Raw genomic sequence first — 9,682 nt, 5'->3', positions numbered from 1 at the left:
AGTGTTATGTTAATCCAGACTCCGGTGAGGACTGCAACAGGGAGCTAGCAACTCCCACAAGATCACCAAGCAAGGCTGGGGATAGAGCCCAGGTCTCCTGAGTCCCACTTAGCTGGTCTTTCAGTTTAATGGCAATAGCTATCATTTGCAAAGAACAGAACATGTACACGGTGCTTTAAATAACAGAAGCAAGATGGACAGCAACAGGGAGTGCTCTGATTGATCCAAGAAGATTTAGTAGCTTGGAGATGGGTGGCAGCTGGAGCAATTTGGGCAAATGCTGGCATACAAAGGACCTAATACTTGCCTAATACTGAACCTAAGTCTGGCTCAGGCCTGTGCACTGCATACACCATATGATACATATTTAGGGAATGATTTGAAGGAAAGGGAAGACACTTGGCATAAATGGAATAAGGCAGGGGTCTTGGAGTAGAAGTAGACACAACTCAGAAGACCATGGGAAGCAGGGCTAGTAATGATTATGTAGCCTCTCAAAGTCCTTCTCTGTGCATTGGGGCAGGATCAATGCTACCTAAACCATTCTGGACAGATGGCTGGCTAACCTGTCTTTAAAAACCTCCAGTGGCAGTGATTCCCTACCCTCCTTTGGTAAGCTACTCGAGTGCTTAACCATGCGCAGGAAGGATCTTCCCCACCCACCCCCCAGCATCTAACCTCAATCTCTCTGGTTGCCTTTTCTTCCTGTCCTGTCCTAGCAGAGCTGGAGAAGGTGAACGGAAAGGTAATAAGTGGAATGAGACCGTGCACAGCAGCTGACAAAGTAGGTTGTTGCCCGCAAGAGCTCGTGTCTCTCCGAACCAGCTGGTCTCCACAGAGCCATTCTGCCTTACCTTCTACCTCTCTCTTAACAGCAACATCAACTATTAAATTTCCCTCTGTCCTCTTTCCTCAAGACTAAACAAACCCAGTCCGTCAATTCTTTCCTCAGCAGCTACCTTGTCTAGGCCTCTGATCATTTTGCTTGCTACCTTATGACTTTTCCCTATTGCCCCATGACTTTCTGGGTGTGGGTACTTCAGCCAAGGTCTTACCACTGCTGCGTAGAGTGAAAGGATTATGGCACCTCTTATGACACACGTAGGATGCATACAGCCCAGGAAGACATTTGGGTTTTTTTCTCCCCACAGGAGTGTCTCATGGCTGATTCGTGTTCAGTGTGTGACCAACGATAACCTGCACATCTACCGCCTAGCCCACCGCTCTCTACTGGAGCTTTATGGAGCTGATTGTGCCACTGAAGGGTAGCACGTTGCTCTTATCCTCACTGAATTGCATCCGATTCATGTCAGACCACTTCTCCCATTTTGAATTCTAGTCCTAGCCTCCAAAGTGCTCACAACCCCTCACAGCTTGGTTTCCCCTGTGCATTTAATAAGGTCATTTCTATTCCATTATCCAAGTCCTCATTGAAAACACTGAATAGTGCCCAACCCTGTGGAGTCCCATTTGAGAAATCCTTTTCAGTATGACCGTGACCCCTTGATAACTACTCCACGGAGTGCATTTTATGAACAATTGTGTGCCCAGCGTGGAGTAGTTTAGCCTAAACAGTATTTCTCTAACTTGGTTATGAGAACAACATAGGGCAGTGTCAAAAACCCTGCTGAAGTCAAGATAAAGCACTTCTCCTACTTCTCTGTCCAAGAGGCCTGTTATCCTGACATCGAAGGAAAGGGGACTGGTTTGACACGATCTGTGCTAGACAAGTCCATGCTGGCTGTTCTTTATCTCCTTGTTCTCTCCTAGGCTCTTACCAATCGGTTCATGTAAGGCTTTCTTCTAATGCCTTTGTGCATCTCAAACTTAGGCTGGCTCTCTCATAGTTTCTTGGGTCTTCCTTTCCCCCCTCTTTAAAGATAGGCCCTAAGTTTGCTTTTCTAGGGAACTTTAGCCATCGTCCACAAATTCTCAGAGAGGTAGAATTATAGAAAATCAGGATTGGAAAGGAGCTCAGGAGGTCACATCTAGTCCAACCTCCTGCCCAAAGTGGGACCAGCCCCAACTCCATCATCCCAGCCAGGGCATTGTCTAGCCACATCTTCAAAACCTCCATGGATGGAGACTCCTCCATCTCTCTTCTTAACCTGCTCCAATGCTTCACCACCCTCCTTGTAAGAAAGTTTGTCCTAATATCTAACCTCAACTTGCCTTTCTGCATCTCTAGCCCATTGCTCCTTGTTCTGTCATCTGCCCGCACTGAGAACAGCCCAGCTCCATCCTCTGTGCTACCCCCCTGCAGGGAGGTGAAGGCTGCTATTCAATCCCCCTTGGTCTTCTCTTCCCCAGACTAAATAAACCCAGTTCCCTCAGCCTCTCCTCACCAGTCATGTCCCTCAGACCCCCAGCCATTTTCATTGTCCTCTGCTGGACTCTCTCCAACGTGTCCACATCCTTTCTGTAGTGGGGGCCCACAGCTGGACACCGGACTCCAGATGTGGCCTCCCCAGTGCTGAATAGAGGGGAAGGATCACTTTCCTTGACCCGCTGGCAACGCTCCTCCCAGTGCGGTAGAGCATGTTGTTAGCCTTCTTGGCAACAAGGGCACACTGTTGGCTCATATTCAGCTCAATGGCTCTGAGATTATTTCTGCCAGTTCTTGAATTACCCTAAATTGACTCTTGCCTCAGGCTGGTCTTATATGGAGAACATCTAGTTTATCAAAGTAATCTCTAACCTGTTCCTTCCCTGTTTCAGCCTGAGTTTCTGCCCCTGTGTCACTGATGCTAATAGTGTTAGCATCTGATCACTGTTAGCCTTTAAATTCTGACGTAAAAAAGAGGCATTAAACACTTCAACCTTCTTGACAAGGTTATGAGCCTCCCCTCTCCACTCAGCAGTGGACCAACTCTTTCCTAAGACTCTTAGTATTGATGTCTTTGGAAAGGGCTTCTTCCTTGCTTTGTAGGTCTGTGGCTAGTTGTGTAACTTTTTGTGCTTCTGGTTTTTGTCCCCCTGTGCTTGTGCTAGTCTTCTATGCTTGTCTTAAGCAATTTGACCTTGCTTCCACATTGTGACTTAACCAAGTGGTGTCTTTACTACCCTTCTGGTCCTTTCTTATTCAATTAATAAGAGCAAGACCAGTCAAAGTGTGGTTATGCAAACTGGACCTCATTGAGCATCACTGGTTGCCTTTGCTAAAGCAAAATCTTATTTCCATGCACTGTGCTGATGGGCTGTTGCACAGAGCATGAAATCACAACCTGGAGGAGACAGAGGAGTCTGACTATCAAATAACTACTCTGAAAGGGGAACTGGCTGCTTGACAAATGATAGTGGTTGCCATCGCTGGCAGATATGGAGTGCAGGTAGGAAGCAAGCAAAGGGAAAAAGGGAAGCATTGAATTTCCAGAGAACATAATTGTTTTAAATAAGCACTAAGAGATAATACCCATCCTTCCTGGAGATTTGTGGTACCATCTGTGGGACAGTTATATGTGCATTTGTGGTGTAGGTAAGCTGGAGATAGAGAGGCAAGATAACAGTGCATTCCAGCCAGAAACACCGGGAAATGCCATGTGCACAACCATATCTATGAAGTGAGCACACCATGCGTTGTGCACATTTTTCTATATAAGCAACCGAGGAAGAGAGAGGGAGACTTGTGTGCCCATGTTGTGTGTGTGTGCGTGTTTGTCTGGGGGAAAGAGTGCAAGAGGGAACACATGATGGTCTAGCGTGGGACATGATTTATCAGCCACTTTGAAAGGGCTGGACAGGAAGGATGGTCTTGTCATTATGGATCTGGGCTAGATTGCGTTTAACTCCTTGGTTGGCCATCGGTCCCTTGTGAAGACATCTCATTGGGCTTTGGCCGTCCCCCTGTGAAGGGGGGTAGTGTTTCCTTGCTGTTGTGTCTGTCCAACGTGTGTGAGCTTTTGGACTTCCTCAACATATGGGGCTGATTCTGGTCTGTGTAAGTCAGTGCAAATGTTGCCATGGGGTTCAATGGTAGCTGTGTCTGGGTACCGTGTCCATCACAGTGGGGTCTCAAGGTGTGACTACAAAATGAATTGCAATAGGCTAGTTAATCCAGAGTGGCAAGATCACAGATGTATTAGGCAGGTTGGCCCTGAGAGGCATTGGTACCACATCCTACCTTCTTGGTGTTAGCCTCTGCTACATGTTCTGCAGGAGCACTGTCACAGCAGCAGCATCTTCTTGGGGCTGAGCTTGACACCCCTCTCTCTGATCTCCCCAATTTTGGAAGGACGTCCCACTTCTGTTCCCTGAATAAAACTTGTTCCTTGGATGATGGGGTCTTGAACCTGATAGCTTTTTGAGCCTTAAATTCACCCTCAAGTGACTTTCTAAAGTGAAGTGCATCATCCTGCCCAAGTGCCAGTTATTCCCCTTAGCTGCCCACCTTCCTGTTTAACAATGTTTCTTTCCTGGTCTGGTCTCTGCTCTGCAGCTTGAAGAAAAAAGGTGAATTCTTGGCTTTTCTAGGATCTGTAATGTATGCAGCCCTAGCCATTTTTACTCCTGTATAGATACTGGCAGGGAAGAAGTTTTATGTTATCAAGAAGCCAAGATCTTCTCTATATAACAAGGAAAAATGTACGTAGCAAGTGGATGGAAGACGGTAAGACCATGTCAGATGAATTCTGTGTGCCCCTTCTCCACTCCATACAGTAGATCCAAGCTGTGCATTAATCACTTTATTGCTGCTATAGTTGCAGCTTACTTATAGTACTCTTTGGTCTTGCGTGGTTGTTGTTTGTTGATATGGAGGAATTGCAAAGTGCTCTTGTCACAACCTCCACTTCTTCCAGCCCCACTGCCTTAATTCCCTAGCAGCTGGATGATCCATCTAGCTGTTGGGAGGGGATAAATGCCAGGGACACAAATACAAAGCTCTTTGTAGAACATACATTTTTATGCATGCATAATTCTTTGCATTAGAGACTACCACGTGGCTGCACACGACTAAGAGTGTTCCTTTCTCTTGCCTATCAATGCATTGCCATTTCACCCTACTTTCCATATTCCTTGCCTGTCTGCCAACTTCTGAGTCATTCGGGAAGCTATGTCTCGATTAAGGAGAAGCATGTAACACTTTGACAGCTGCCAGTCATTCCCAGATATTTCTCGCATCCTTGTTACATCTTCCAGGATGGGTCTCAATATCAAGCACTTTTGAGACAGCCAGCATCTCCATGGACTTCGCTGGAGTTCAACCCCCTGTTCTGTCTGAGCTGGCGTGATCTGCAAGGCAAAGCTCTTTGAATCTGGCATGGGAGCAGCGACTATATCCACAGGGTTATAGACACCCTTCCAGTGTTTGCATGAGGACAGTCAAAAGTTTTCCTTTCATTTCACTGCAGAGCAAGACCCAGCATCGTGACTTTGAAACAGGGGGCTGCAGAGTTGTCATCCTCCGCTCTTTCCTAACAAAAACCTTCAAGATGTGGGTGTGTGGAGGACGAAAGGGAGAAGAGAGGCTGCTGAAGGAGTGTGTCGGGGATATTGGAGCGCGCAGAAAGCATTTCTAGGAAAGACGGAGATGCAGCATGCTCTCTGCCTCTCCCAGCTGGAGATGGCATACCAGGCTGGAGACCTCGCTGGAGATGACAAATTGACAAAAGCGGGTGTACGCCTTCAGCTGAGCACCTGTCAGCAGCAACGAAGACCAGGTTCAATTTTGGGGTACTAAATATATGTCACCTTGGCTCGAGCCTCACCCAGACCACCTGGGAAACACTAAATGAATCACTAGGATGTCCAATAAAGCCAGCTTTTCCCAGTATGAACACAACCCCCTCATTTATTACAGGGGCAAACACCAGGACACCACATACAGTCCAGCAAAAAAAAACCCATCCTGGTTCAAAGTATACCCTGTTTCACCCCTACCCCTATTGGGGAGACTTCAGCCCCAGGCTTGGCAGCCCAAGAGCGTGGGAATCTTGACCCAAAAGGGGTGCATCATCTCCCTTGACATCGCTGTCCGCTGCGGACGTCGGTTCCCTCTGCGTTACGAGGAACGCTTCGACGAGTTGATGCAACTCCGCCGAGCTGCTGGGGAGATCCCATCTCTGCTCTTGCCCTGGATTCCCATTGATGCAACTGCACCAAGCTGCTGGGGAGCGCCGATCTCTGCTCCTACCTGAGTGACTGTGGGGGTGAGCTACTAGCTCCTGCCCTGGACTCCCAGTCACAAAACCCCAGGCAGCTACTTGATTCGAAACCCTGCGTCTGTATACCACCTGGCCTCAGGTGTCCCCCTCCCCTTCTCAGGGGACCCAAGGGAAAACCAAAGAGCTGAATATGAGCCAACAGTGTGCCCTTGTTGCCAAGAAGGCTAACAACATGCTCAACCGCACTGGGAGGAGCATTGCAAGCAGATTGAGGCAGTGATTCTTCCTTCCCCTCTATTCTGCACTGGGGAGGCCACATCTGGAGTCCTGTGTCCAGCTGTGGGACCCCAGTACAGAAAGGATGTGGACACATTCAAGAGAGTCCAGTGGCGGACAATGAAAATGGTTGTGGGTCTGGGGGACAGGACTGGTGAGGAGAGGCTGAGGGAACTGGGTTTATTTAGTCTGGGGAAGAGAAGACCAAGGGGGATTGAATAGCAGCCTTCACCTCCCCGCAGGGGGGCTGCACAGAGGATGGAGCTGGGCTGTTCTCAGTGGGGGCAGATGGCAGAACAAGGAGCAATGGGCTCAAGTTGCAGCAAGGGAAGGTGAGGTTGGATATTAGGACAAACTTTCTTACAAGGAGGGTGGTGAAGCATTGGAGCAGGTTAAGAAGAGAGGTGGAGGAGTCTCCATCCATGGAGGTTTTGAAGACGTGGCTAGACAACGCCCTGGCTGGGATGCTGTAGTTGGGGCTGGTCCTGCTTAGAGCAGGGGGTTGGACTAGATGTGACCTCCTGAGCTCCCTTCAACCCTGATTTTCTATAATTCTACCTCTCTGAGAATTTGTGGACGAATGGCTAAAGTTCCCTAGAAGAGCAAACTCAGGGCCTATCTTTAAAGAGGGGGGAAAGGAAGACCCAAGAAACTATGAGAGAGCCAGCCTAAGTTTGAGATGCACAAAGGCATTAGAAGAAAGCCTTACATGAACCGATTGGTAAGAGCCTAGGAGAGAACAAGGAGATAAAGAACAGCCAGCATGGACTTGTCTAGCACAGATCGTGTCAAACCAGTCCCCTTTCCTTCGATGTCAGGATAACAGGCCTCTTGGACAGAGAAGTAGGAGAAGTGCTTTATCTTGACTTCAGCAGGGTTTTTGACACTGTCCTATGTTGTTCTCCTAACGAAGTTAGAGAAATATGGTTTAGGCTAAACTATTGGCACACAATTATTCATAAAACACACTCCGTGGAGTAGTTATCAAGGGGTCATGGTCATACTGAAAAGGATTTCTCAAATGGGACTCCACAGGGTTGGGCACTATTCAGTGTTTTCAATGGGGACTTGGATAATGGAATAGAAATGACCTTATTAAATGCACAGGGGAAACCAAGCTGTGAGGGGTTGTGAGCACTTTGGAGGCTAGGACTAGAATTCAAAATGGGAGAAGTGGTCTGACATGAATCGGATGCAATTCAGTGAGGATAAGAGCAACGTGCTACCCTTCAGTGGCACAATCAGCTCCATAAAGCTCCAGTAGAGAGCGGTGGGCTAGGCGGTAGATGTGCGGGTTATCGTTGGTCACACACTGAACACGAATCAGCCATGAGACACTCCTGTGGGGAGAAAAAAACCCAAATGTCTTCCTGGGCTGTATGCATCCTACGTGTGTCATAAGAGGTGCCATAATCCTTTCACTCCATGCAGCGGCAACATCCTACTTTGTCAGCTCCAGGATTTGGCCAGTCACTAAACTGGTTTTACAGGATCTGATGAGGAATCCTAAGGCAATGCCCTGGATGCAATGAAGGTGGATAGGCAGTGATCCTCTCCAGTCCTAGAGGAGGCACAATATACACCGATTATGTTACACAAAAAAACATGATTGTGCTTTCCAGCCAAACGAGATGCAGAGCAACATGAAACGGGTGTAGGTTGGAGCCACGTTGCTCTGAGGACATAGGCAGACAAGGTTCTTTGGGTAACTTTTATTAGACCAGGCACGTCTTCAGCCTGACAGAAAGGGTGTTTGCAGCCAAAAGCTTGCAAAGAAGACTTTTCCCAACTATTTGAGTTGGTCTAATAAAAGCTATCAGCTTTACCTGAAGAACCTTGTCCGCCAGCAACATGAAACACACGGGAGGACTTGTACTTTTTGGGTGTGCCTCTTTTCAAAGAGCCAGCTATGATATAGGCCAGTGATTCTCAGCCGGGGTGTTGCAGCACTTCATGAGATCCTTTGAAGGGTACCGCTGGTTGCCACACAATATAAGGACTGTTAAGAGTTCAAACCACCTGCATGAGACAAACCCAGAGATTTCAGATAGGAATCTGCAGTGTCTGCCCTGCTGTGGTCTTTCGAAGCGTTGTGCAACAGAAGAATTGCTCTGTTGGTTTTTTCCATAGTTAAAAAATGAGCAAAGCTAAGAGCTGGCATTTATTTGCTGAGCGGGGCCTTGAATCTCATGATGGGAACCTTGAGTCTAAAGAGGTTGGGATCACTAGATAGGTAAGGCCTAGGCAGACATGGTTTTGAGTGATGTTTTATTCCTTTCCATACACCCACCTCTCGCTAGGTACCTTCAGGTGAGTCTCGTTAATGCTTTCTGATTGCAAGCTGCTGCTTTGCATCACCTTAATCACTTTATGTCACCAGCTGGCCGGAGGAAAAGAGCCTGTTGGTGGCAAACAGAGTCGGGCCTGATGTGTTTGCATGGATGGGGAACAGTGGGGCAACTCCAAACCCAGTCCCAGAGTGGAGCTGGCTTCCAGCGTTGTCCCACATTGGAAGAGACATGCATGACTACCACCTCGACTCTTTGGTTATGCATTGCACTGGTGGTGAAGAACAGAACAGGGTAGGATCAGATGGGATAGGATGAAGGGTAAGGCTCTGGGTCATAGACCATTACACTTTTCCCCACTTTGATATAGATCCCAAAAGTCCAAGTTTTCCCATGAGCTGGAATTGGGCCCAGGCCTGAGGAGACTTGGGTGGTCTGCCAGGAATCCAGAAAGTGCTCATCCACCTGCCTTGTTGAGTATAAGATGTCGCACTCGAGGTGTTTCAAGTGAAACGCAGATGGATGCAGAATGTGCCAGGGCCTGTACATGCACAGAACAAAAAGAGAGTCTCTGCCACACTGAGCTTGCATTTTGTTGGTGTAGTTGTCTCGTACGCAAAGAAATTGGTGAATCCTGAGTGATCCTCATATGATACAGCCTCTCTAACATGCTAGCTATCTAATAGGAAGGGAAAAATGCAGCCTAGATAATCCCTTTTAATGCCTGGTTGGGAGATCCTGTTCTTAGAGTGGGGAGACGTAGTAAGCTGTGTTGGTCTGAAGTTTTTTGTACTGATTGTGATCTCTGAAAAGACACCAACATCCAGGTCTACAATTCAGTCATCATCCCCGCTCTCTTCTATGGATGTGAAACATAGGTGATCTACCGCTGTCCTGTCAAGAGCCTGGAGAGGTATTACCAACGACACCTCCAGAAAATCCTCTACATCAAATGGGAAGATTGCAGCACAAATGCCAGCATCCTTGCTGAAGCCGATGTTACCAGCATGTAGTCAG

Source organism: Alligator mississippiensis, chromosome 5 (genome assembly GCF_030867095.1).
Source record: "Alligator mississippiensis isolate rAllMis1 chromosome 5, rAllMis1, whole genome shotgun sequence".
NCBI lineage: Eukaryota > Metazoa > Chordata > Crocodylia > Alligatoridae > Alligator > Alligator mississippiensis.
This window is presented reverse-complemented; position numbering follows the sequence as displayed.